A 27234-nucleotide genomic window follows, 5' to 3' on the forward strand; every position below is an offset into this window, starting at 1 on the left:
ACCTCACTTCTAAATAAAACAGTTTCTGTTAAAAGTGCAACACCAAGCACGTGGCAAACAGTTTATTGAGAGAAAACAGTTTTAATGTTTTATTTAGAAGTGATTGTAGATTTAAAATAATCAGTAACTTAGAAGATCAGTGAAGAGCCCCAAACCCAGAATCTTATAAGTAGAGATATGAGATCCCCTTGATGCCTCAGGCTGTAAAATGAGCCTCCCCCTTGCCTCCTTAAGAGCTCCTTGGATTTTGGAGAACATGACTGCAATATATTAAGACACAGCAACTATATAAAAAGCCTATTGACATGGGTTTAAAGAGAGTCCAATTCCTACTCACTGTTTCCATCTCCATAATGTCACTAAGAGAGACTTCTCTGCCTCTCGTAGGTAATGTAAGAAGAATTAATATGCATGGAGGTATATATCAGTGCATGCTGGGGGGGGGGTGGAGGAGGGGAGGAAGGGAAGAAAGAAAGAAAAAAAGAAAAAAAAAAGAAAAAAAAAGAAAACAACCCAAAACACACAGTTCTGTGAGACTCTGAGGATCCCAGATTACTACCAGCTAAAATGGACATTCAGAGCCTGTAGGGTTCCCAGATTTTCATCTGGTAGATCCAGGGCAGAAGTATGGATGCTAGCAGCACACAGCACTGCTGTGGTGGCTCAGACACATCCAGATGTGATGGGACAGCAGTGCTTGCTTGAGCTGGCAAGCATGGGCTCAGTGGTGGTACCCTTCTCTGGTGGTGAGCAACTCTGTAGAGATTTGTCATATGGCATAAGTGACGGGAAAGGAAGGGAACAGGTCCCTAACAAGGCTTTGTGACAAGTGTAAAGAAACAATCACATTCCTGTTATTCTGTCTGGAAATAAGGACAATGTTTCTGGGAATATATGGCACACCTAATGGCACCTAATAACATGGCTGGTAATGACACAAAGAGTGAGTCTAGTCAGTGAAACTGCAGCATATAATAATAGCAATTAATGGATGTTCAAAGTATTTTAAAACAAGAAAATCTATTTTCAATTCACTTGTGTTAGAATGGGATCAAGTCCAAAGTCACTAAATGCCAACTAAGATTTTTCAACACATGGTATAAGAAATTTTGATATGTGAACAACATACTTTTAAGTCATGCTTTTTTTTTATGCACACGTGTAAGGGATGCAAATGAGGATGTGGGAAAGCCTTTAACCAGATGATTCTAATTGTATCCAAAGATCCTAAATGACTCTGGTTAAGGATCTTTCTCACTTTCTCATAATGTAGGACTACTCTTTCCTTGATGCAGACTTCTGCCTTCCTCCCTTCGATCTTAAATTATAACTCAGTCTGACAGAATTAGATCTACACAGACAGACACGGTAGAATGAGTACATATGCACTGAGCATAGATGTTGATTCAGAAGCAGCTGTCAAAGTACTTAGCATGGAATAAAACAGAGCAGTTTACTTACAGAGCTCCTGCTCTCCTATTTCATTATCTTTTAGGAGGAAAAAGGTAGGTTTGCAGGAAAACTTTTAAGTCCTCATGTTTTAAATTTCTTGTGCTATATTTATTTTCTATAAAGAAATGGAGGAACGTACAGCCTGGTCTGTCTGTCCTAACACTTGAGCTCTCTTCTATTTTAAGTTATTTCCTCAGGGTGTGGCTGGATGTCAAAAATGTGAGAGTGCATCCTGAGGGCTCTGGGGAGCAGAACAGCGCAAGAAATAGTCATGCAGTGGGGCTGACTCCAAACTGTTTCCAGGTAAGTAAAAAAAAAAAAAAAATTATCCTTCTTATTGTAGTTATTCACAGTACAGAGTAGAAAGGAGAGCAGCAATCTTGTGTCATTTGGTGGTATTGAAATTTAGGCAGCAGGGCACTTACAATCCAGAAATGATCCAACATTTTAATTATAAAAAAATTTAGATTATGGCCTGGCACAAACTTCCTCTTTAAAGGCACCTCCCTGATCCCTCTAATTCCCAAACAGAAATTCTTTTCTAAGAGGGACTTTTTTAAACCCGAGATTTAGCAGGGTATCAAAAGGATTATTCAAGCACTTAAAATTGAGCTTGTGCTAAAATCCTTTAGTGAATGTGGTCTTTTGGAATTATCTCTCTGTCTTATACCAGTCTCTTGTTGTGGGAAGTTTACATGTGTACAGGCTTAAGTAATGGCTCAGCTACTCCCATTCAGGGGTAGACCAAGACCTGCAATGGAGCTCAAAAAAAAAAAAAAAAAAAGCATTAGCTTTGTTAGTTACTGGAGGAAACATCAAAACAGTAATGAAAGGAAATATAACAGTGCTTTTTGCCTGCAAGAGTGCCTCAGTGATGGCTTTGTGCTTTTTTTCTCTCTACATTTCCAGGAAAACATATTGCATCGATGAAAGACATCTTCTGAAGCATGGCTTTAATATTTTAGCTCTTGATTTCTTCAAATGCTTTTAGTGCCTTCATAGCCTCACATGACTTAAGAGTTTGGTAACTAGAAATGAAGTTCCTCATTTCTGCAGTAGTTCTAATTATTTGTAGAGCCCTGTGGTAATATTTCTGATGCCACATCATGACAAAGGATATTGTACACTGGGAATCATAAAGCAACCCAGGGAGACTTTACTGCTGCCTTCCATACTTTATGGGAGCTTACAAGCAGGAGGAAGAGTGAGTTTTTATGCGATCTGATAATGATAGGACAAGTGGGAATGACTTCAAAAGAGGGGAGAAATTTAGATTAGATGTTAGAAAGAAATTTTTCACTCAAAGGGAGATAAGGCCCGGGCACAGACTGCCCAGAGAGGTTGTGGATCCCCTGTTCCTGGAGGTGCTCAAGGCCAGTTTGTATGGGGCCCTGGGCAGAACGATAAGGTGGGTGGCAACCCTGCCCATGGCTGGGGCCTGAAACTGGATGATCCTTGAGGTCCTCTCCAACATAAGCCATTCTATGATTCTATGAAATATCTCTTGGATTTCCTTCATAGCTACCCATATCCTAGCATCTCTCTTGGCACTACAAATGAAAGACAAAACAATGGATGCAAGTCTAACCACATAAAGAAATCAGGCTCTTTACTCACTGCCTTTGATCAGATGCTCAAGATTATCAGTATTGGGGTCCAGGTATATGACAAATAAAATATCTCTTATTCAAAACAGAAGAATAGATGAAGTATTCTAAAATTTTCATGTCCATTTAAATATTAAACATACCTGACAGCCTTCTTCAGGTGGAAAAAGGACAGCCCCATCCCAGCTCCTAAGAAGCTTGCACACTTCTTTCTCTACCTCCTACCTTCTACTTATTTTTGTTTTTCTATTACAGCCTTTTTTAATTTCTCAGCACCCAACTAACAAGTATTTTAGAGCACATGCAGTGGCATACCACTGAAAGCTCCAGCTACCCCTCCAAGAAATGAGGATAGGCTGTGTGAAGATGAGCATATGCCAGTGCCAGGATGTTTGCAGAAGTAGAAGACACTTAAAACAATGAGAAGGCTGTGGAACTGCTGGGTGACAGGACAGCAACAGCTGCAAAAAGCAGTGATAGAGGCAGTTTTAAAAATCCAGACCAGGATTTTCTACAGGCAATTCTACAGAGGTAGACTGAACTGCATCCAGAACATCAGACAGCATTAAACTTTGAGCAAACGCTACAATACCTGTATGCACAACATGTTGAGTACTTTTTCCTTGCAACATAAGATAAAGTAGATCTCTTAGTGAGTATTCTTATTTATATCTAAGAAGGCAAACATGCCCGTGATTCACTGAGTCGACATTTTAAAAGATATTTAAACTGTAATGTGTCACTCTGCTGTCCAAGGACCTACACCGGAGCACACTAGAGTCAGCAATAAGGTTTTACTGACTCAGGAAGGCTCTGAATCATATCCTTCATGATTTAATGCCTGTTTAAGGAGTTGACAGTGGGCTAGCTCAAACACAAACAGAAAATATAGGGTTGCTGCATGCAGTAAAGTGTTCCAAATTCTTCTTTTGTGAATTATTGCAAGTGACAAGAAGAATATATTTTCCATTGGTTTGGACAACATGAAATACTGTAAAGCTGGTAATGGGCTGACAGTGATATTTTAATCAAAATCGGGGTTTCGTACAGTGGGATTGCTTAACTAAGCATGCTTTGCTGAGTTTTAGGGCGCTCCCGGCAAATTGGTCTCCCACCTGTAGCATGAAGATACTGATTAAATTTCTATTTATTTATTTATTTAATCAAATATTTTGGAAAGTTTCCAAACATTTTTTTGGAAAATGTTTCTGAGAAAACTTAATGACAATAGTAGCACTTACTAAAGTTTACTAACTGCAGTTAGTTAGACAAGCCATACCATAGGAGACCCCTAGTATATATCAGCCACTCTTTCTTCCTTTACTATTGCATTCTATTTTTCAGCCAGGTCCAATGATAAGGGCCATAATGATTTTGTCTTACTCTGGTATATTTATTCAAGTGTCACATGGTGTGTGATGAAATGTTCTGCAGGCATTCGCAGTAGCAAGCAACACTTACTCCATCAACATCCATTAGCGTCAGCAAGGAAAGATGAAATCTAGACACATTCAGTTGGTAAGAAAGCAGAGACAGGAACCAGTTACATTGCAGTCAAGTGGCCTGAAGACATCGCTGCACTGGCACTGTGCACTGCACAGCTACTGTCCCTGAATCCACCACTGACTAACACCATACAAAGTCTTTTTAAATGCTAAGATTTGGTAGGTGTCAGTTGCGATGATTACTGTTGTAGAGAGAATTAGTCCTATTTCCCACCATTTTCCTAATCAGATGACATTCAAGATGTCTGTATCCCAGGAGAGTGAGTGGAAACCGACCATTTTCTCGTCACTGATGAGGAGTTAGATGGTCAGATTTTGTGGTTTCTCTGAAGCCCAATACTGGCCCTGTTCTGAATGTTCTTTTCTGAGTTTCTGGGGAAAAAAAAAAGAGGTTAGGATATCACTATGTAAGCACAGGGCAGTAGAGCTTGCTTATTCATGTTGGTAAAGGATGCTAGGAGCAAACTCCCTCCTGCCCAGACGCTGGACCCAATTCTGTGACCCCAGATCTCTTGCCATGATGGGAGACTCAGCTGCTGCTTTCCATTTGCAAGTTCAATCAGTAGTGAAGCTGAATGTGTATTGCAGAGACATGCAATGATTACAGAAGACATTAACATGACTGGTCTCCAAGACTACCAAAGACAAGGCACTGCATCAACAGTTCCTAAATATAAGATTCACATAAATCATGGGCACAGATAGCCAAATAATTGCAGGCTGTCTGAGGTTGGCAGGGACCTCTGGGACCATCTCAAGCAGGGATGCCCAGTGCAGGGTGCCCAGCACCACAACCAAAGAGGAGACTTCGCAGACTCTGGGCAGCCTGCACCAGTGCTCTGACACCTGCACTGCACAGAAATGCTTCCTGATGTTCAGAGAGAATCTCCTTTGTTCTAATTTATGCACATTACCTCTTGTCCTGTCCCCTTTTCTTCCTCCCCCATTCCCTTCTCCTAAATATTCTTTCATCAGTTTGCACAGTTCTACCAAATCCCACTTCCTAGCCCAGTATTCAGGATCTCCACGCCCTATTACATTCTTACCATTTGCAAAGTCCAGGTTGGTCTTCCTGGGATAGCCCGTCAATCGGTGTGACCAGTGAGTTTTGTTTCTCCTCGCATTCTCCATCGCTGCTCGTTAGGTCTGTGTCTCTGTATGTTTGTTTATTGCCTTCACCTTTTCTTGTTACCCTGTCACTAGGAGCTTCTCAATCAGATCGTTTTGCTGAAAGAAATTCTGAATTTTACCACCTTCACCAAATAGTACAACAAAACACAATTTTTGTTACTGACTTTGTCATTGTTAGTCAGATCTTTTGTCTCTGTATTTTTGGCTCTCCTCTCTCCCTCCGTATACAACAAGGTCACATGATCTTACAGAGAAAAAACGTTTTCACATTCCACTTATCCTCGCACAGATAATATGGAAATTAACTGTTCCTGTTTCATAGGAGGAAAAAAAAGAGAAGGTAACAAGCATGTAATAGATCACACAGCAGATCACCTGCATGAGTTCAATGTGAGAATGTGTGAGATCATCAAATGGTATCAAGTTCAGGCATATCCTGCTATTTAGGGTTATTGAACTTTGCGTGACATATTCATCAATTCACGTCACTGAAAGTACTTCTTTATGCAGCGTATGACCCATGGCACACAAGATCCCCTCTCTGACTTATGTATGATTGTAAATGTGCTCTAGAGTACTAAGTCTTTTCTATATTCCTGGCAGCGGGTAATTCTCATTTTAAAAAATGATATTATTTAGTTCAAGGATTAAGTTACTTGCAAGGACAGCAACTTAAAGGAATGATACAGTAGAGGTCAGACCAGGATTCCACTGTGAACAGGCAAGAAACATTGAAAACAGCCCAGGCATAATTTTCTTTAGGAATGATAGTAGTAGGACCCTGTAATTTCTAGTGCTACTGCTGGAATTCTTTGAAGGAATTTGTTAGTTATATACATTTCAGAAGTTACAAACAAAAGTATTGAGTTCAGTACAAAGGAGTCCAACAAGAAGTGTGCTAACCTTGTCAGACCCAGGGTTTGCATGGTCTTATGGGACAGAATTTGGTATTTTTAATGACAAGGAAACTGACTACTGTTTTACAGAAATGCCAGTTAGTCACTTCTCCAGGTCTTCAACAGCAATGCTGCAAGCCCTGATAGCACTTCAAGCCAAGATATGTTTGGTGATCACCAGTTCTCAAAGTTACCACCACCACTCCTCAGTCATTGCGCAGCAACAAGTGTTCCTGACTGGAGGATTGACTAATTCTTTTGCCATGCCATTTAACTGTTATTTTACTCTTCTCCCTCCTTAACATCCAGTTGTAATTAATGTGACCCCAGGTAGTTGACACCAGCATCCCTCATCCTTCATCCTCATTACTTGATTTCAAAGGGTGTTTTTAACCAAATAAAAACTGTCCCCCATAGTTACGCTATACAAGCTCATACAACATATTCCTACTTTCTTTTTCATTTTAAGTTTTATCTATAAGTCAACTCACCCGTGTCTTTTTTTTTGTGTCCTGGGCTTACTGAGTATTCTTCTGCAACTATTTTTTATCACAAGGCAATATTGAAGTTGCTGACTGAAAATCTTTTACAGATAGAATTATATAAATTTGTATTCCTGCTTCACTGATACTTGAATTAAAGCCTTTGTTCGTTATTCTTGACTTTAGTCAGACAATGCTGGGGACTCCAGATATTCAAATAGCTTAATAGTATTGCAGAGCTGGCAGTATATGTTTTTCTCCACAGGGAGCATTAAACCTGTTTCTTTCTTGAATTTCTATTGCGATCAGGCAGCATTGCATACCGTCCCAGATTTACTGTAAAGTATCTAAAATAATAGGTAAGCAGATTCAGTGAGCTGCAAGACCAAAAAAGGCCTTCTTCCCGCTTAATAAATATCTTGCAGCCCAGATCACCTCAGAGCTGCAGAGAATGCAAAGCTTTGAATGCTTAGGGCAGCTGTTCTCCCTCCCTCAGTGGCCTGTCTGGTTATGATTGTACCTGATCCAACCCATTGGCAGTATTCCCCAAGTGACACAAATACTACAGAGCAGAGCAGGAGAGGAAAAAATTTTGAGCTGACTGCAGTCGTCAAGATGTCTGGGCATTTACAACAAGACAACAACAGTAGCAACATCGTAACATGATCGAAGCCATTGGGATTGCTTAGGGTACCTCAGGGAGTGACCGATCCTTGCCCTCTCCCTGGCAAAGGGACCCAAATCAGCTGTTCAGAGTTTCCACTGCATGAAAAGTCTTGAATGGAAAGATAAGTTTTCATCATGAAAATGTTTTGCATTGGGATGTTTATAATTGTCATTTTCCAAGTTAAGGGAAAAGAAAGTGATTGCCTAGACAGTGTTAGAAGTAGACAAGGAAGTAATAAGAAAGTTCATGTTATGTGTTGATCTTTGGATAATCAGAGATGGATCAGGGATAGACGTTGGTCATAATAAACTTTGAGCAATGGAAGTAACAGTTTGTAGTGGTATGTTAAAAAAAAAAAAAAAAAAAAAAAAAAAAAGTAGAAGAAGAAGAGTCTTGAAGAAAGAAGCCTTTAGGAAGAGGAATCATGTCAAAAAAACCACTCTAGGGTTATTTTCAGAAGCGTTCCAGATAACATTAACAAGCTCCACCCCTTCCAGCAGCACAGGTGAATTGCCTTCACATGTGCTCCCAGGGCTGACTCATTGCTTGCCTCAGGTGATGAATCAGAGGTTCAGGCTGTGATTCAGCAGTTCCCATACAGTGTATATTCTACTTTGTAGATAGTTCTCTCCTGTTTAATCTCAGGTAGAATAAGTACAGATGTGTAAAGAGCGTAACAATGTTTGTGACAGCTGGTGTCTGAAAGGCTGGCTGGAAGGTCACGTCTGCACAGAAATCATGAAAGAAGTCAGCAAAAAGAACTATCTGAAAGGGAAAGTAAGAGCTTTCCTCTGGACTCAGTGATTTTAAATGGAAACAACAACAAATGAGGCCTGCTTTTCTGTGGATCTCCAATTTATCATGTGTTTTAAGGTCATGCAAGATATATCTTTTATAGAAATAATGCCTCTGTTTCCAGCTATTAATAAGTATGGCACTGAAAAGAGAACACATCACTACGCATGTATTTCTCTACTGGCAGAAAGGACACACATGTGCAGTGTCACACCCTTTCCAATGGGAGTATGGCAGAAACTTCTTAATGTGTCACATGTGCTGGGAAATAACAGTGCCTCAAGAGAAACACATGGAGATAGTCCATTAAAGCCACAGCCTCAAATAATATGGAGCAGTTCTTTCAATATTTGAATTTCTGCCTCACTGTTTGTCTTGAGCTTTATCACTTTTTGCTATTCCTCTCCTTTTCCCACCCTCCCCTTAATTATCTTCAGGAAGGAAGCAAGAGAAAACCAAGTGTCCTGTTATTGGTGCTATCCACAAAGATGAGAGGAGAACCAGGAAAACAATACCATAATCTCTCACCATTTACAAAGACACAGAATATCAGGGTTACATATAAGCTTACCAGCATAAGTAACCATGCCATTCCTCAGTCTTCTGGGGTTCTCTGTAGGCAGTCACACTTCTTGTTGATGGACCACCTGGAACATGGTGAGCTGATGCTGGCCCTGAAATAAGCCGTCCACGTCCACCCTTTCTGAATTCACAGCTCGAGAGGTACCATATTGCTCTCAAGGATCCCTTGACCTGGAATTGATTGAGAGGAAGGAAACTACTCTGGGGAGCAGCATAACACATCTGTTTGCCTTGGTCTTCAAATTCTTTCAAAGCACCCACTTTTTGCCACAGGCAAGGAGAGGACACTAGATCTAACTGTAGGTCTTGCCAAATTTATTCATTCATTTCTTGAAGTAGCATCCATAAAATTAGCACCAAGGAATCGTAAAGAGGAAAAACTAATAAACTTTTTTTTGATAAATCTATTGAAAGAAACAACTAGGAAACATCAACAGATCAAGGAGGTAAGATAAATAAGAGTGTGTATAAAAGATATCAGAAGAGGAGCCAAGAACAATGATGTTTTTCTAGGTAGATGGATTACAGTTAAAGATCAAAGATCAACAGCTCCCTCCAGGAAAGAATTTAAATAGTAGCTGTTCAAATATGTCTTATATAAGGTGTTTAAATTTCTTAACATTCAGAATAATTTCAAACAAATATTCAAGGTGACATCATGACTTGATAATCTTGCAACTCTACCAAGTAATATTTCATTTACCATCTTTGGATTAATTGCTTTTTGCATTATTAAATAAATATTTCCAGTGAAATGCCATGAAGATGATTAAGAGATTGGAGTATCTGATGCAAGAGGAGAGGCTGGAAGACCTGAGCCTGTTCAGCCTGAAGAAGAGATGTCTCAGGGGGATCATGTGAATGCATATAAATACCTTAAGGGAAGGTGTAAAGAAAATGGAGACAGGCTTTCTCAGTGGTGTCCGGTGTCAGGACAAGAGGTAATAAACACAAACTGAAATAAATGGTGAAAGTCTCCTCCAAAGACTTCTCTTCAAACACACAGCCTAATGTAGGCCGTCAGTGAAAATGCATTGATTAGGAAATGTCTACTGTCTTATTCACAACAAGTAGAATTGTAGAACACGTAGAATTCACAACATAGAATTTTATAAGGAATTCAAACTAGGAGAGCAGAGTTTCTGTGGTAGTGTATTCACCCTTAAACAATGAGCTCTTTAACCTGGTCAAATTTCTTTCAAAGCCTCATTTAACTTTTGCAATAAATGATGGCTCTCAAGCTCTAGTTTCAAACAGGTAAATTTCAGTAACTATTTTGGTACTGCCAATGATTTAAACTTCATTCTACCAAATATTAAATATCCAAAAACATACTAAATATTATATTTAGCACCTAACATTTTTCCAAGCTGTGCAGTTTATAGCTACATCAACACGAAATTAAACCCAACTTAATAAGCCATGAAGATCTATTTGTTTACTCACACACACAGGTTAACAGCCACATTCCCTCGAAGAGCTTCACTGCCTCATGTGGATACCAAAGCTCAGCTTAGCACTGCATTATGTTCATATGAAGTATGATTCATCAGTTATGCTTGATGTGAAAATATCTGAATGGGAGTTGATGTTCTGGGGAGATTACTAGATTTTTTTAATAGTTTCAAGATAAAATTTTATTTCTATCCAAAACACCTGTACCAAAATGACTTACCTCTACCTCCAGATAAGTATACCTTTAGATACAGAATTTATGCAAAGGTATCATAAGAGACAGACTGCCCAGAGCTGTGAGAGTCTCAGTGCCCATGGCACTTGGTCATGTATCTTGACCTTTGTGTATCTTGTATCTTAACACCTGTGTTTTCCCATGCCTAGTCCTCAGTTCCACGCTGTCTGGGAGCACCTCTGTCCTCTCCACTGCCACTCCTCCTCTTTGGCATTAACTGCTTCATGAATTTAAAAAGATTTAAATCTTCCCCCTCCAAACAGACGTTTCTGACATTATGCCCAGCCTCTCTAAAATTTGAATAATGAAAGAGTAATTAAATAGGAGAACACAGGAGGAGACTGAGGTCAAGACTTGATCCTCAGAATGGGTAATGGAAGCTCTTCCATTTATCAAGAATTTCAATACTGTTTCAGTTTGAGAACTTTTTCTAAAACTTAGTTATTCTTATGGTGAAAAAGACATTTTCTGTCTAGTCTAGATGGAATATAGCTGCAATACAAATAAAATCTATTCTCTGAAAACATTATCATTATTCACCTCTGTCAGTCCTTCACGCTTTTCGTCAGGAGCTGAACTAGGACAACTGATGGTCAGTGTAATAGCTCTTATGGGACCATTCCAGCTGCTGTAATTCCAGAACTGTGCTTCAGATCATTTATTCTCAAAGTCATTTTTTCCAGGATCATTTATTTCGGAAACTTCTTTAGCTCTTACAAACTGAGAGACACAAATTACAAAAGAGAAGGAGAGGTGGGAGCTGGGGAGAGAAGAGGTTCTCAATGTCTATGAGCATAGAATTTGCACAGCTAAAGTTCTGACCCACTCTCTACTTGACTCCAGAGACAGTGCAAGACCAAACTAGTCAAAAGAGAAAACAGTAACAGTGCTACAAAAGTGACATCTGATGTGGAAGAGAAAAGAAAAGAAAAAAAAAAAAAAAAAAGAAAGGAGAGAAGTTGAAAACAGAAAATAGTAAAAATGTATATGGTGTCAATGAGAAAAAAGGATAAATCATCTCTTGGTTACTTTTTTTACACAGAGATATTTCTCCCTTACAGACTGTTCTTCTTTTATAAGCAGTAAACTGAAGTCAGGTTTTCAAGGCATGGAAAGCCTTCCAGACACTAAAGAACTTGTCCTTTTTTCTCACTAAGTTAAAAAAAAAAGAAAAAAGAAAAAAAATATACATAGGAAAAAATAAATGAAGAGGACTTCAAGATCATGGTTCAATAGCCAAAGTTAAAAAAAAAGTTTCTTTCCCAACAATACTCTTTTTATACTTAGTCATTTGTCTTTCAATATCTCTTCCTGGGGGATTTCATGCACTGTGTTTAAATAACTCTGCTATGCAGTTTAATGAAAATAATCGGACCATCCTTTGTAAAATAACTTTTTTTGAAATCACCCCATTAAATAAATTCTAGAGTACTCACTCTCCACCTCCTGTGATCCTCTCTGAATGTACAGATAGCACAGAAATTCTTCAGTGTGCTTTTTATGGGGGTTCATTTCAAATTGAGACAGTGAGCCACAAAGAGTTTACAGACAGCCCCTTGAAAATAGCTAGTTCTGTTAAACACATTTGCCAGGGAAAGCAACATTATAAGATAGTTCATCTATTCCCTTCTTTCTTCTCTCTCTCTCTTTCTTTATTTTTCTTTTTTTTTTTTTTTTAACTTTAGAAAGCAAATTTTTAGACAGCCAGGGCCATATGTTCTGTCTGGCTATCCACCTTATTCCCTCAGGTCATACTGAACTACTTAAGTGCAATTGAAACCCAAATTTGGTTCTCTAAATTCATTTGACAGCTGGACTAGAAAAAAAAATGTCATTTGTAAAGGTAACTTGGGAAGAGCCTTAAAACATTTTTCCATCTCTTGAGCAATTTTTTCAGTTCCTAATACATACGTACCACTAACAGTTCATGACAGTTCATATCAGAATGAATTGCCTTAGCAAACAGCTACATAAGCAGCTATTTTGAGATAAAGTGCAGATTGAAAACATTTGGCTCTGATAGACTGCTTAATAGTGCTGGAATGCTTCCTATTTCCAAGGTTACCCAAGAAACCTCTTAATTTATGGATTACTTTGCAGAGTAATTCTGACATCCTAGAAACATTTACCATTGATTATAGAGTAGACAGTGAAATAATGCAGCCATTCCTCCAAAACAGTCCAAGAAACAGGAGTTGCAAGGGTACAGAACGAATGGATAATTTTTTTGTTTGTTTGTTTGTTTGTCTTTATATCTTTTTTAACTCCTTTTTCTTGCTTGGTCATGTAGGACTGAGATAAGCTCTCAGTTTGTTCTGAAAATTCATCAGTACACCAATGCAAAATAACATTACGTTTGTGACGAGAAACAGAAACAAAATGGCAGATTGTCAGCAGGAGATGAATGAACATAGTGATTTTGTTTGCAGTTATTATGTTCCTTAGGGATCTCCCTATCAACTCTTTTAGTGCTTTGTATTTCTCAAAGCACCGCTAAGTTGCTTTTGACGCTTCTCAGTACTACCTGCTGCCCACTAGATGGGGCTCCAAGGCAAGAAGTTCTGAGCGCACACCGCCACATCCACCATGAGAAGCTGCATTTCCAACGGAGAAATAAGGGCAGAAAGGAGTCTGAGGTTGAAGAGCTGAGAGATGTGCTCGAGCTGAATTTGGAACTTGATTCATAAAGGAACTAGTATCTACTCCAGAAGTAAAACACAGACCCCGACCCTCTAAACCCCATATTCATAGGATCATAGAATGGCCTGAGTTGAAAAGGACCACAGTGATCATCTAGCTTCAACCCCCCTGCTATATGCAGGGTCACAACCACCAGACCAGGCTTCCCAGAACCACATCCAGCCTAGACTTGAATGCCTACAGGCATGGGGCACCCACAGCCTCCTTGGACAACCTGTTCCAGTGTATCTCTGCTCTCTGAGTAGTGACACACTGAAACAGGTTCCTGGCTACCTAATTCTTAAAAGCATTGTTCAAAAAGGAAAGAAAGAAATGAGGTCCCTATATTTTACTGGCAACATTCAGAAAAGTTTATATGCCTGTTTCTGATTGAAGCTTCCCCCACCTACAAAGGAGGACTTTAGTAAAATAATATGACACATGCAGCATCACGTAGTACCTCCCTATTAGTCCAAACAACAGCAATGCCAACATCCCTTAGGAAATTATGTTTCCCACAAGCAATAGTAGTTGGAGGCCTTTCAGCTATGGCTGCCTGCTGCGCACCCATCCTCTTGCAGAAACACACCAGCTTCCCTGCCTGGCCTCTGCCTCATAGATGAGCCCCTGCAGAAAATATCATTCTCAACATTACTAAAGAGAAGGGAATGAGAAACAAAAATCTGTGTGCTACACAGCCAGTGCCATAACCACTGATCCACGGCATCATTTTGATTCATACTCATTTTGGATTTCTACTGTTGTTCACAGCTCACAACTGACTAGTTGATGATTAACCATCTTGCAAGGCGATTGTTCCACAGTGTGATGTAGCCTACTATTACTATGAAGGCTATCCCCACAGATATATCTGAACTCATCACCATGGGCTGCCACTGGAGAAAGGCACTGCACAAATGCAATTCATGCCATTCTGAAATAAACATCTAAAAGTGGTCATCATAATGCATTATTTAAGGTACAGCTGTCAGAGTTGCAGATATCTCAAAGTTTGGCAGAAAGGGAGGAGATCCATTTTATTACATTTCTATTTAACAGCACAAGCAGTAGCATTTTTTTCTAAGATCAGATTTTTCTCTCTTCACATTCATCAGTTTTGTAAGACAAACTAACAAAAGTCTATCTAAAACCACCTAATTCTCTTCTCAGACCCTTTCAGAAGTGATAGAATTTCAGCTTTAACTTAAACTTCTATGTTTACAAAATTAAGTAAGAGAACATTAACTGCAAAAACCTCAAAGTTTTGTTTGAACGTAAGGAAAATATGGCTGGGAAGTTGTTAGCATGGTAAATCACATGCAGGAGAGGAGAACATAGACCTTGAGCCTTGAAGTTAATCATTCAAGTAAATGTTAGTCACATTATGGTTAGATAACACCACAAATAAGTTTCCTATCAGCTCTGCACAGCAGTAAATGTGATGGGAGGCACCAGCCATGTGAGACAAAGACAAGTTGGGCAGGTCAGATATCTTATACCTGCTCATTTCAAAATGGACAAGAACTAGGCCAACGTTGGCCATACTGTTGTCTGGATTGGAACCTGGAGAGACTGCCTTCTCCAAGAACAGTTTCTGAAGATAGAACACTATGGCTAGTCATGAACCAAATAGGAGACTCCCAGGGATTCAGTCATCAACACTGTCATTGTGTTAGAAAGATCCTTGGCACCCTTTTGGGCTAGGACATGTCATTTTCCCAAAAAATTCCTGTGTACAAGCTGGTTTCAGCATGGCCAAATGCGCATTGCCCATGCAGGTTTGGACGTGGTCCTCCTTTTTTGGTAGCTGTGAGAGCTTTATAGTGCAGATGTGACCATGCCAGCTGCCATAACCCTATTTATTATACAGAGAGAGAGAGAGAGAGCACACTACTGTTTATATATATGTAGCTGGTAGATTTAAAAAATGAAGCACTTGTTCCAATTCTAGGATAAGAGATACGTACCAAAGAAGTAGTATGGTGGTTATGTCACTTACGCATTTTAAGGCAAGGTCACCAGTAATCTTGTAACTTTAGAAAGGGAGAAACACGTGCAGTAATAGAGCTAACAAAATTAAAATGAAGGAATGGAATCATTAAATTGTAAATTCAGGATTCAACCGAGGCATAGAAATAACAAACAAGACTTTTCTGTGTACACAGAGGTAGCTACAGGGTTAGGAATGTGAGCTCCAGATACCATTTGTGGTATCCAGAATAGCGAAGTACATCTGAACAGGCGTGCCTGGAGTGAGGCAGTGGTTTCTGATGACACTATGTCTTCCTCAGGAACTGTGCAGGGCACCTCCAGGCTGAAGAATATTTTCTGTTTTCTTTTTCAGCTCTTTTAAAGCAGAGCTGTCCTGTAATGTAAGGAAGTGGGAAGGAAAACCTTTACTTCATCCTCATGTATTTTGCAGCTTTTCTTTGCTGCCTCCTACACTTCATCTGCCACTGCTTTAATCTGCCCACTCTCCTGCTTCCACCCAGCTCTTTTACAGCTCTCTGTCAGGAAGATTTTCCTTTATCACCTACATGCATGGCTTTGCCAAGGTCACTTTGTCACATGCCTGCAACTTCTTCCCACAGAATCTTCTGATTCTTTTCATTAACCGCATCATCAATCAATTATGTCCCATATTTAATTTCCTTAGAAGTTTTTAATTTTCCAAGTTACTTTCCTTGTGTTGACTAGACTGTAGCACGTCTAATTCTCTCTAACGCTCAGTATCAGAATTAGTTCTAAAGGGTGAGCCACTCTGACAGTGCTCTCAAGATAATTAGAAGCACATATTGTTAGGAACAAAACATCTTTGTTCATTTTATCTAGAAATTATTCAGTAGCCCTGTGTTGCCTGAAGGCGCTTCAAGAACTTCAGAAAAGCAAAGTTAGTGTTTCATAAACACATTCTAGCCATTGAAATTTCTGGTAACAAAGTAATAAGAAACGAGGATGTTATACATCCTCAAGCAGTCTGGTAGGAATATTACTACTTTAACATAGGACATATTTTATACAACATCCAGTCTGAGACTTTTTAATTGCAGAGTAAGCAAAAATAGTTCTGATTTCATTCTGCGCTTCCTAAGGAATCATAAAGAACAACTGATCTTTATCTTCTCAAATAGCAACCTTTTATAAAATGGAAAACTTGTCGTGTTCCTTACTAAATGTTTCATTTTCTAGATTAAGCATACCCACTGCTCTGAACCTTTCCTCATTTCCTGATTCTCATGTTCATTTTACTGCTCTCTAAATTCTCTCCAGTCGGTCCACATTTCTAGCCAAGATCAGTGCCTGAAAGTTGGTGAAGTATTTCAACTGGTCTCACCTCTGCCAAGAAGAGAAATAAAATTCATCTCCATTTCACAAATAGTTCTGCTGTTCAGAATTTTCTTAGGACTAATTTCTCTTTGGTACACTGTTTGCATCATGCTGTTGGTAATCCAATTTCTTTTGCATTCCAGCAGCATCGTGAGGGATCTGGTAGGATTCTGCCACTGGGCTGACTGTTCCCAACCTTCCTTTCACGTGTGATTTTTTGTCCACAGAAGTAGTGTTTTGTGCCATTCATTGCTTTTGTTCAAGCAATGTTCTTGTTGCCATGAAGCTCATTTTTGTTGCTGGCAACTTCATGTGGAAAAAGCCATGTGGATAGTGCAAAAGGTAAAATCCAAAGAGGAAATGAGAAGAAACTGGTTCTTGTCACTACACTACAAGATGATCACAGACCGAATGGTTAAGGCAGGCGTAGACAGGGTTCCCAGGATCTTGTTGGTAAGTTGACATGGAGTAGATTATATTACACTAATTTTTTTTTAAATATAAAACAGTCTTGGAATTAGATGAAAGAAAGCTGACCCTGTATTACATCCAGGTGATGAATGTTGTTCTGGTGAACTCAGGGGTGAAAATTCAACCAGGTCACATTGGGCACTTACAGAACCAGGTATGCCACAGAGAATATGAGCTGTTTGCCACCCACTTGGAGCTTCATTTGCAAGGTGAGGCAGTCTCAGAGGTGTCTGCCTGAAAACCACATGACTCAGTCATAACCTGGGGCAGCAAAAGCAAGAACTGCATCTGCCAAATATTCACATCATTTTGTTCTTTTAATATATTAGACTCACTGATCGGGGGTCTTCTTTTTAGTGTAACTTCTAGTTCTTCTATATTTACTTATTTCATTCACCTTCTTGTGCTATCTTCTCTGTACGGAACTGCAGCCAGCTTGTCCCCATCTGTCCTGCAGTTTCTTACATATTTTCAAAACCATTCTGAAAGAGCAGAAAGGTAAAGCCAAAGCATTTTATTCAGTCCTGATCTGTTAAAGCAAAGTTATCCAGAAAAAAAAAAAAAAGAAAAGAAAAAAAGAAAAAAAAAAACCTGTTTTTAATATCTTTAGTAATCATTAAATGAGATTTTCCCCCCAGCGTATTTATCTTTCTGTGCTTGTTTACAAAAGCAGCAGCAACGTGCCACTAACAGAGCTACTGAAACACAGAGTGGGTGAGGTTGTAGGAAATTTCCAGAGGTTATCAGGTACAGCACCATGGCTCAAGCAGGGATAGTACAGCATATACTACATTTTCACTTAAAATAGTCCCAGTGGAACCTCAGGTGAAATCTCATCTCATTACTTTAAAATATATATATACACATATTTTCACCTGGGTTCAGCATTTCACTACTATTTTAGTACTGCCTCGCATAAGGACAGTGTTTTGTCAATACAGAGGCTATTCTAGTCAAGGCTTGATGATATCTCATCCCGACTAGGAAAGAACAATAATTCATGTGTGTGGGATGATACAATCCTCTTTCAAGTTATTACAGGTATTAAAAGAAAATAGAAAAAAAAGTGACGCAGAATAGTAATCAGGTTGAGGAATTGGATATGGTTTTAAGGAGTTGGTGTGTTCTATGTAAGCTGCAGCGACCCCTTTGAACGCAGAGGCCATTTCGTTACCCCAATTTGTTCCTTGAATGGCATCCAGTGAGCAGAGCAGTGGGAACAGAGCAGGAACAGCTCCAGGGCTGAGCACGGAGAAAGGCCCTTTTGTGCGGCCAGGCCGGCAGAGTGCCGCACGCTCATTTTGCACGCGGACAAAGGGGAACAGGAACACTTCTCTCTTCTGTTTTTTCTATTTTTTTTTTTTTCCCAAGCTCTGCAGCACAAATCCTTTGCAGGCAAGTTGTCAGCAGAGAGGAAGCATTTTGTACACAGAGGCACAGTCTGAAAGATTAGCAACATAATTTACCGCAGATCTGACACAGCAAGAGAACCTGCCATGAAAAGAAGCAGTCAAGGAAAGGTCTGAGAACTGTGTGAGCAATAAGTCCAGCTGCTGCTCCAATGATGGTGCTGAGCTTCCAATGCTGGGCTCAATTCTCCATGCTGTTAAATCAATACGAGATGTCAGAGGAACTCTGTGGTAGGCATGGAAGATGGGGTGAGTTAAAGCTGAAGCAAAGCTAGCAGAGCAAAGTTAAATTTAAGCCCAGTCCTGCACTCCTGCTTGCACAACACGTGGTGTTGGTTCCTTTTGGCTTCACTTGTTAAATAAGACAGATGCACAGCAGCCACTGGGCCTCTGCTGAGAGGAATACAAGTGCCGGGAGATGGGAGAGACAGCGGGAGACATCACTGCCCGCAGCACTGGGCCTGCAGCCAAGCAGGGAAGATGGCTTTCAGCCCTGGGCCCTGGGCCCTCATCCTTTTGCAGTAAAACTGTGCTGCATAAACAACAATGGGAGCAGGGAACCGCATCCAAACCTGTCTGCAGCAAAACGCTGTATCAAGTATGTCCTTGTGCCCTTCTCTCTTGCCCTGTATCTCTTGACATTGTGGTGCTGTCTGGATATGGATGGGACTGCCTTCAACCTGGAGGGTCACCATGCCCACTAACCATGTCCCTCAGAGACACATCTGCATGTTTCTCGAACACCTCCAGGGATGGTGACCCCACCACATCCCTGGACAGCCCATTCCAGTGTCCAATCAATCTTTCAGATAAGTTTTTCCTAATATCCAAATTGAATCTGCCCAGGCATGACTTGAGACCATTCTCTCTAGTCCTATCACTTCTTATGCAGGAGGCCAACTCCCAGTGCCACAACCTCCCTTTAGGTAGTTCTAGAGAACAATAAGGTCTGCCCTGAGTGTCCTCCACATTAAACAATCCCAGCTCCCTCAGTTGTTCCTCATAAGACTGTGTTGCAGACCATCCACAGCTTCACTGCCCTTCTCTGGACACACTCCAGGGTCTCGATGTCTTCCTTGTAGTGAGGGGCCCAAAACTGAACACAGTACTTCAGGTGCAGTCTCACCAGAGCTGAGTACGGGTAGGCAATTTCTTCCCTACTCTTGCTGATATTGCTAAATGCTGTTTCTGATACAAGCCAGGATGCCTTTGGCCTTCTTGGCCACCTGGGCACACTGCGGCTCATGTTCAGCCAAGCCCTGACCAACAATCCCAGGTCTTTTTCCTCCTCACATCTTTCCAGTCATTCTTCCCCAGCCTGTAGCATTGCCTGGGATTGTTGAGATCAAAGTGCAGAATCCAGCACTTGGTCTTGTTGTATTTCATCCCACTGGCCTCAGCTTACAATTCAGCCATTCCAGATCCCTCTGTAGGGCTTTCCTATCCTCAGGTAAAAGAATACTTCCTCATTATTGCTATGTGCCATCCAAAACTACATTTGTAAGGTCTCATTTATCCCGATTTCTCAGAATCTACTTTTTGGTTAATATTTTGCACAAAATACAGGGGGGAAGACTAATTTTCTGTTTCAAAGGCAACGTGTCAGAGTTTTAATACAAGTGAGGGAAAAAGAGTTTCAGCCCTTTTCTCTACCCAGGGAAATGTGAATTTATATCACCACAACCCCTTAATAAGCCAGCAGTTTGAAGGGCTCTGCAGAAGCCTTTCTCAGTCTTTTCTGTACCGACTGCTACATATGGTATGGAACGATGAAATGTCTGATGGAATTTAAAGGAAATGACACTACAGTTCATTTTGGAGAGTAGATACCAGGAGAAAAGGGGCATGCATTCCTGGCAGATTCTGTGACTTCTTCAGGTTCTTTTAAAAACAATCTAAAGCATTGACAAATCCAAGCCTTCTGATTACTTAAATGTTTTGCCCACTTTCGTACTAAGCTCTACCATGAAGCTTCACTAAGTGAAATGCAGCTTATCCTGGCAGAAAACATTATCTTCTTAATCGTAGCATTGAACTTTTCCCCTGACAGAAATCGATAATACAAGCAGAGCAACCTTCTGCCAGTTTAATTCACTCCATCTGCATCAGGCCATAGCTTCAGACAGCTGCTGCCTATCCGAAGACCACCATGCTTCAGAGACCTACCACAGCTCCTCCTCTACCTTTCCTCCCCGAGAAGCATGAGTCATAGAGTCATAGAATCATAGAATCATTTGAGTTGGAAAGGAACCTTAAAGTTGATCCAGTCCAACTCCCCTACAATGAACAGGGACACCTACAGCTAGAGCAGGTTGCTCAGAGATCTGTCCAGCCTGACCTTGAGCATCTCCAGGGATGAGGCTTCCACCACCCCTCCGGGCAACCTGTTCCAGTGTCTCACCACCTTTATCATAAAAACAAAACAAAACAACAAAAAAACTTCCTTATATCCAGTTCAAATCGCCCTTATTTTAGTTTGAAACCATTTCTCCTTGTCCTATCACAATAAACCACACTAAAGAGTCAGTCCCCTTCTTTCGTATAGCCACCCCTTAGATACTGAAAGACCACTCTTAGGTCTCCCCAGAGCCTTCTCTTCTTCAAGCAGAAAAGCCACAGTTCTCTCTGCCTGCCCTTGTAGGGAAGTGCTCTGTCTCTTTGGCCCTTCTTTGGAATCCTGCAATCATAGATTCACCGAGGTTGGAAAAGACACCTAAGATCATCCAGTCCAACTGTCCACTTACCACCAATATTTCCCACTAAACCCTGTCCCTCAGGACAACACCTAAATTTTTCTTGAATGCCTCCTGGGATGGTGACTTCACCACCTCCCTGGGCAGCCCATTCCAGCACCTGACTGCTCTTTTGGAGAAATTATTTTTCCCTAACGTCCATTCTCCTCTAGAGCAACTTGAGGCCATTCTCTCTAGCCCTACAGCAAGTTACAAGGGAGAAGAGGCCAACTCCCACCTCTCTACCACCTCCTTCAGGTAGTTGTAGAGAGGAATAAGGTCTTCCCTGACCAAATAATCCCAGTTCCCTGAGCTGTTCTTCACAAGAGTTGTGCTTCAGACCCCTCATCAGCTTCACTGTCCATCTGTGGACAAACTCCAGGGCCTCAGTGTCTTTCTCACAGTGAAGAGCCCAAAACAGAACACAATACTCAAGGTGCAGCATCACAACTGCTGAGTACTGTACTACTCTACTCTTCTGGAGTTCAGCTGAGGTACTCCCAGCCTGCATGCCTCAGCCATAGGACAGTGAGCATCAGAGCTCTGCCAGGCTGGACATCACCATCTGACTTTTTCTTAATGAGGATCAGTGGCTGTACTTCATGCCATTAGCACTTTTATGTTGAAAATGAGCTTGCAACGGGTAACTCACAGTCCTACTTTGCCAGGGCATCTAAAAAAAAAACAACTCTTTGAAATCTTCAAAATTTTAAAAAATGAACAAACTGTTTTTGCAATCATTTTTGCCATTCCTCCTTATCCTGATCAGAAACCACAAAATACAAATGGTGCATGTTCTAGTGATGTAGAACATGATTTTAGGGAAGTGCAATAAGCAACCGCAGATACATGACCCATAGAGGCGCCTGGGCAGGAGCCGAGCACAGCTCCCAGGTGTACTGCAAACATCTCATCTGCCATATGCAAGTCTCTGCTTTGTTTAAATGGCAGTTAGAAGAGTACTAGTTTGCAGAGCTGTTAAATGGCCTTGTCTGAACATGTCTCTCATCTCTCCTCCATGCTCATGCTCCAGCTATGTCTCAGCAGCAGCAAGAGATCATTATTCCTCCTGCTTGTCCCAGCACTCCTGTACTGTCAGCACCACTTTACTATGTGTCACCAAACACAGGGGCTCACGTTTATGCACATCCCAGCTGCCTTTTGCTTTATGACTGCTTGCTTCAGTTAGATTTATATGTCCACTACTAGCAGTAAGGCAATAGTTCTGTTCTTCCTGTAATGAGTAATTCACTTCTAGAAGATGCTGATTTTTCAGCAGTCACAGGGAGATCCATCAGAAGACTAAAAATGGTATTTTTTTATCCTAGCACATTTTTGAATGTTTTTTTTCCTTTTTTTCTTAACTCCAAACCAGCTCCACTGATGTTTGCACTGTTCAGATGGACATATAAATGAAAATATTGCATCCAGCACTTTAAATTCTGTCCCATGTGGGTCTTTTTGATTTGGATTAACAAGCACACTATTTACAGTTCCAGTGGTCTCCTGGAGTTCCTTGTGTGAGATACCAAACACCGCTCTTATCCTCATAATTCAACTGGTAATTGTAACCATGGGATATTTTATTTTAAAATATGTTGGAGTACGTGCAGTCACTGTCACCTAGGAGATGCTGAGTGAGGAGGAGTTCAGCCACAGATAATTTTGACCAGTCATACTGTGCAGAGTGAATCAAATAATCCTTTTTTTTTCTTTTAGCTGGGAAGTTGGCCACGTGAATATTGTAAAATGAAGCACCAGAAATTTCTTCTGAAAATGTGGTTGCTTACAATTACGCTCACATCTAAGCAGTAGAAGTAGTTGGGTAAAGGCAGAAAGGGGAAGAACTGCGCAAGAGCGAGAAGAAACAGTCTAAGGAAATGAAATCCCAGTTACCTAACAACAGACAGAAGGGAAGCCTATGGCTCTTGCATATAATGGTGTAATTACTATTGGTGCCGTGCCCATAAAAATACTAGTGAATACAAGAGAAAGAAAAGTGTCTTTTGTATATAGTCTGCCTAGGCACATACCCTTGAGGGAAAGAAGGAGAAAAAAGAAGAAAAAGATATATTTTAAATAAGGAATATTATAACCTTAAAAAGGTCATAAGGAAAGTGTCATGCTTTTCCAAATACAGATATAGAAAAGACAGAACCTTTAGGCTTAGCTCTGTCTGTCATCATAAACACCACTTTGTAGACAAATTGCAGACAAACTTTTTCCTACTGCCCCTTAATTAAACGAGCTGTCCTGTAGTTTTCTCAGATCAAAGAGAAAGAAAAAAAAAGAACAACAAAACAAAACAAAAACAAAGGCAAACTATGTGGGAGAGAGGAAACAATAAGGTCTCTGTTTCCTTTATGAAATTTACTGAGAACCACAGCCCTTTCTATTTACAAAGTCAAAGCCCAGTGCAAAGCTCTGGAAGACCCCTGTGCCAGATGCTGTTTCCAATTACCTGCACTCTGTGTGGTTTCATAAGTGAAGTTTCTACTGAAACCATAATCAGTCTGAAGTACGCAACATCCAGAGTTGCAGACTGAGATCAGCAGGCTGTACTCTATCTCTGGTAGCCCCAGGCTGCAGGAGAATGCCTTATTTACTATTAAAAGAACACAGCCAAGCTTAGATACACTCAGCTTTAATTTTTATGCAAGTCTGCAGCCCAGCACAAAGCTAGAAATTGGACATATAAGGAGGCTGATAATAAGGATTCTTTTTGAGAGAGCTTTTCATGGGTTTACCCCCCCCCCCCCCCCACTCCCTGATGGCTATGTAGGGCTCTTAACATCCAGGAGTAGTAACTGGCCCTGTTTGATAGATTCAGATCTGTAGAGGATTTCTGGCTTAGAGACTTCAAATCTTCCAATCTAGAAAGAAAGGGGAAGCTGTATACAGCAGGGCTGCATGAAGAAGCTCATCAGGTTGACAAGCTGTGCCCTCAAAGCAACTGGTTGTGCCTCGCAACCAGTTTGGACGAGGACAGAGCTGCCTGTGTCACTATGGGGAACTGGCCAGGGCTGCCCCATATTTGTTTTGAAATTTTAGACCAGAGGTGCTATGGCAATCATCAGCTGGCTGGCAGAAGCAGGAACTGAATGTTCAGAGAACTACGCCATATAGAATCCTGGCACAGGGTTAGCAAAGGGATAGCTAGTGCATTTTAGATGTCCTTAAACCATCAGATCCTTGCACACAGAAGGACACTGTCAAAAGTCACCCAGCAACTGCATTCTCAGGAAGCACAAATCAGCACAGTCCTCTTGACTTCATGTATTCAGATTTGCAGCCCTTAACAAAACCTAGGAAAATCTAGGAAAGAAATGCAGCTCTTTCCAGGAAATGAGTTTGGCTGTTTCTTTCTCCAAAATATTAGGATATTTAATTTTATAATATTTATTTTTAATTTCTTTTTAATGACAAAAATTTTAACTTTTGAAAGTCTACTAAAAGGAACACTTCAAAAATTAAAGCTATGACTTCATCTGGAAGAGAATAAAAATGGGTACCCCATCTGAATGCACACAATGGATTCTAACAAACTGCTCAATGGCTTTTGATGTTGCAATTAAGACAGAGAAAAAAATAGCACCAGAACCTTAAAAAGGCAAACTGAAAAAACATGAAAATTTGAACATTTGTAACTTCAGTTATATTCAGACTGAAATATTGAACTTAACTTCAGGTCAGAGGAACAGAGAAGAGACTGAGAGGGAGAACTCTGTATTTTTCTTTCTACTTCTCTCCAGATATCCTACTTCTCTACATATCCTTCCACGTGTACGGACAAGAGGTGAGGGTGAGGAACTACCATTCCCAAAGCACTATTTCCACACAGTGACCCACCTGGTTCCTGCACTGCAAGTATCTGAACACCAGCAGAAAGGCAATCTGCTGCCTGTCAGAGCTTGGGGCCTCAGGACAACGGATGCTGCTAAAGGACACAAACAGGGAACAAAGCAGGAACAGTTTCACTCTACTATTTTGATTCTGTTCTCTTTCACATGAAGGAAATACTCTTTTTACGTGGATAAAACATAGTAAAATATGAAACAAAGAAATAATGTACTCCGCAGCATTACCCAACATTCCCATAGCGCTATACTAGAGTAAAAAACTGAGTTATTTCCAACACATGGGATGAATCATCTTGCTCTTCCCTTACACACTTCTCAGAGAAAACTGAAGCTTAAGCAGTTGAGTCCAGTAACAGACGTAGCAGAACCAGTCCTTCTATTGCCCATTTTTCCTACTGTAAGAGCATCAGAAACTAACCATAACTTCTTTGTGCAGTCATTGCTCATATAGTTTTCTGCTTTTTCCATTTTTAGCTTAGAACATTCAGCTTGTGGAGGAGAAGAAAAGTATTCATTGGGAGCTGTTTCCCAGGTAATTTGGGGGTTGGAACTAGATGATCTTTAAGATCCTTTCCAACCAAAGCTGTTCTGTAGTTCTATGATTGCATGATAATCATTCGCCCTTTTAATGGCTTCAGAGAGCTGGGCAAAAATAATATTGCCTGGAAACCTCCACATTAAAACTGCATGAGATACCCTAAGACTGATGAGGAAGCACACAGCGTGTTCCAACTGCTTCAAACACAGTAGCAACACCACGAGAAGCCAGTGAAAATACTGATTTTCCTTGCTACTTTAAAAATAACTTCTTTTAGAAGTTCTCCTTTACCACATGTAATCTGAGCTATTCCTTGGCTCTCAGGAATCAGAGGCTACCTTGTAATTTGAGATAGAAGAAACCTGGAGCTGCGCTCTCCCTGGAGACTTACAAACGGGTAACAACCGATCTGCTGTTCCTCTCTTGTTCTTGGGAGGGAAATATTGCTTCCCTCCTCCTGGCCGGCAATGAGCCAGGCAGTCTGGTCAGGAAGGCAGCCGGAACCAGACAGACTCTTTCCCCAAAATCCTTACAGCCATTACTTACAACAGGGAGTATCAGGTGAGCAGTCCTCTTCTTGGCTGGAGAAGCGCCATCTCTCTAAGTTGGGATAAAAGAGTGTTCCAGGCATCTATAAGGTATGCTGACACAAGCTTATACACTAGCAGCCTGCTGGAAAAGTCTGGCATCAGTGACAGCAATAGCTCTAGCTGAATGCCAGGCTGAGCTCTTCAGCTACAGTCAGCTGAGAGAGGCAGCATCATTTTATCCAAATTAGGATTTCAATCCAATATTACATATGATAATTAACACATGCTATCATCACACCTTTCTACTGCAACTCTGCCAAAAGCAAACCAGAGCAAAACATAGCAAAAAATCTGCATCAAAATAACAGTTAATGGAAGCAATGCTTAACTATGGATGAATGAATGAGATTCTCTCTATTTTTACCCTTAGAATTTTGCACTTCATTTTTATTATAGTAGGAAGTAACAGAGTGCTTCCAAGGTGTGTTATCAAATCATAAAGCGCATTTGATTTGCTTGTGAAGTTGGAGCCAATATTTGCTTTCAAAAGAGATGCAGGGCACAGAACTAGGAAAGGAAAAATTGGAAATACGCTGCTTCCAGAAAATCCTACATAGCACTACTCCCTAGATGGGATTTCAGATTGGATATTAGGAAATAATTCTTAGAAAGAAATGTAAGGCATTGGCATGGGCTGCCCAGGGAGGTGGTGGAGTCACTGTCCCTAGAGGTGTTCAAGAACAGGGTAGGTGTGGTACTGTGGGATATGGGTTAGTGGTCATAAGGGGGATTGGCTGGTGGATGGACCAGATAATCTTAGTGGTCTTTTTCAACCTTAATGACTTTATGATCTCTCATGGACTTGCAAAATTCTGAGAAGT

At 40.6% G+C, this 27234-nt stretch overlaps 2 long non-coding RNA genes across 3 annotated transcripts; one reads left to right on the plus strand and one right to left on the minus strand.

Annotated features, from left to right (window-relative positions):
- Positions 1 to 304: 304 nt before the first annotated feature.
- On the plus strand, positions 305 to 10062 carry LOC149919183 (uncharacterized). Of its 2 annotated transcripts, none has more exons than XR_016464836.1 (3): positions 305 to 387; positions 1638 to 1755; positions 9868 to 10062. It is a non-coding gene; the product is annotated as an uncharacterized LOC149919183 (long non-coding RNA). The 2 variants fall into 2 exon arrangements; XR_016464835.1 differs by lacking the exon at positions 9868 to 10062 and adding an exon at positions 2362 to 2519.
- LOC149919184 (uncharacterized) lies at positions 4359 to 26582 on the minus strand. The gene is made up of 4 exons (XR_016464837.1): positions 26370 to 26582; positions 9107 to 9288; positions 5611 to 5791; positions 4359 to 4936 (listed from the first exon to the last, which is right to left on the minus strand). It is a non-coding gene; the product is annotated as an uncharacterized LOC149919184 (long non-coding RNA).
- Between the last annotated feature and the right edge of the window lie 652 nt (positions 26583 to 27234).

This window comes from Phasianus colchicus, chromosome 2 (genome assembly GCF_987193195.1).
Source record: "Phasianus colchicus chromosome 2, bPhaCol1.hap1.1, whole genome shotgun sequence".
NCBI classification, from domain to species: Eukaryota; Metazoa; Chordata; class Aves; order Galliformes; family Phasianidae; genus Phasianus; species Phasianus colchicus.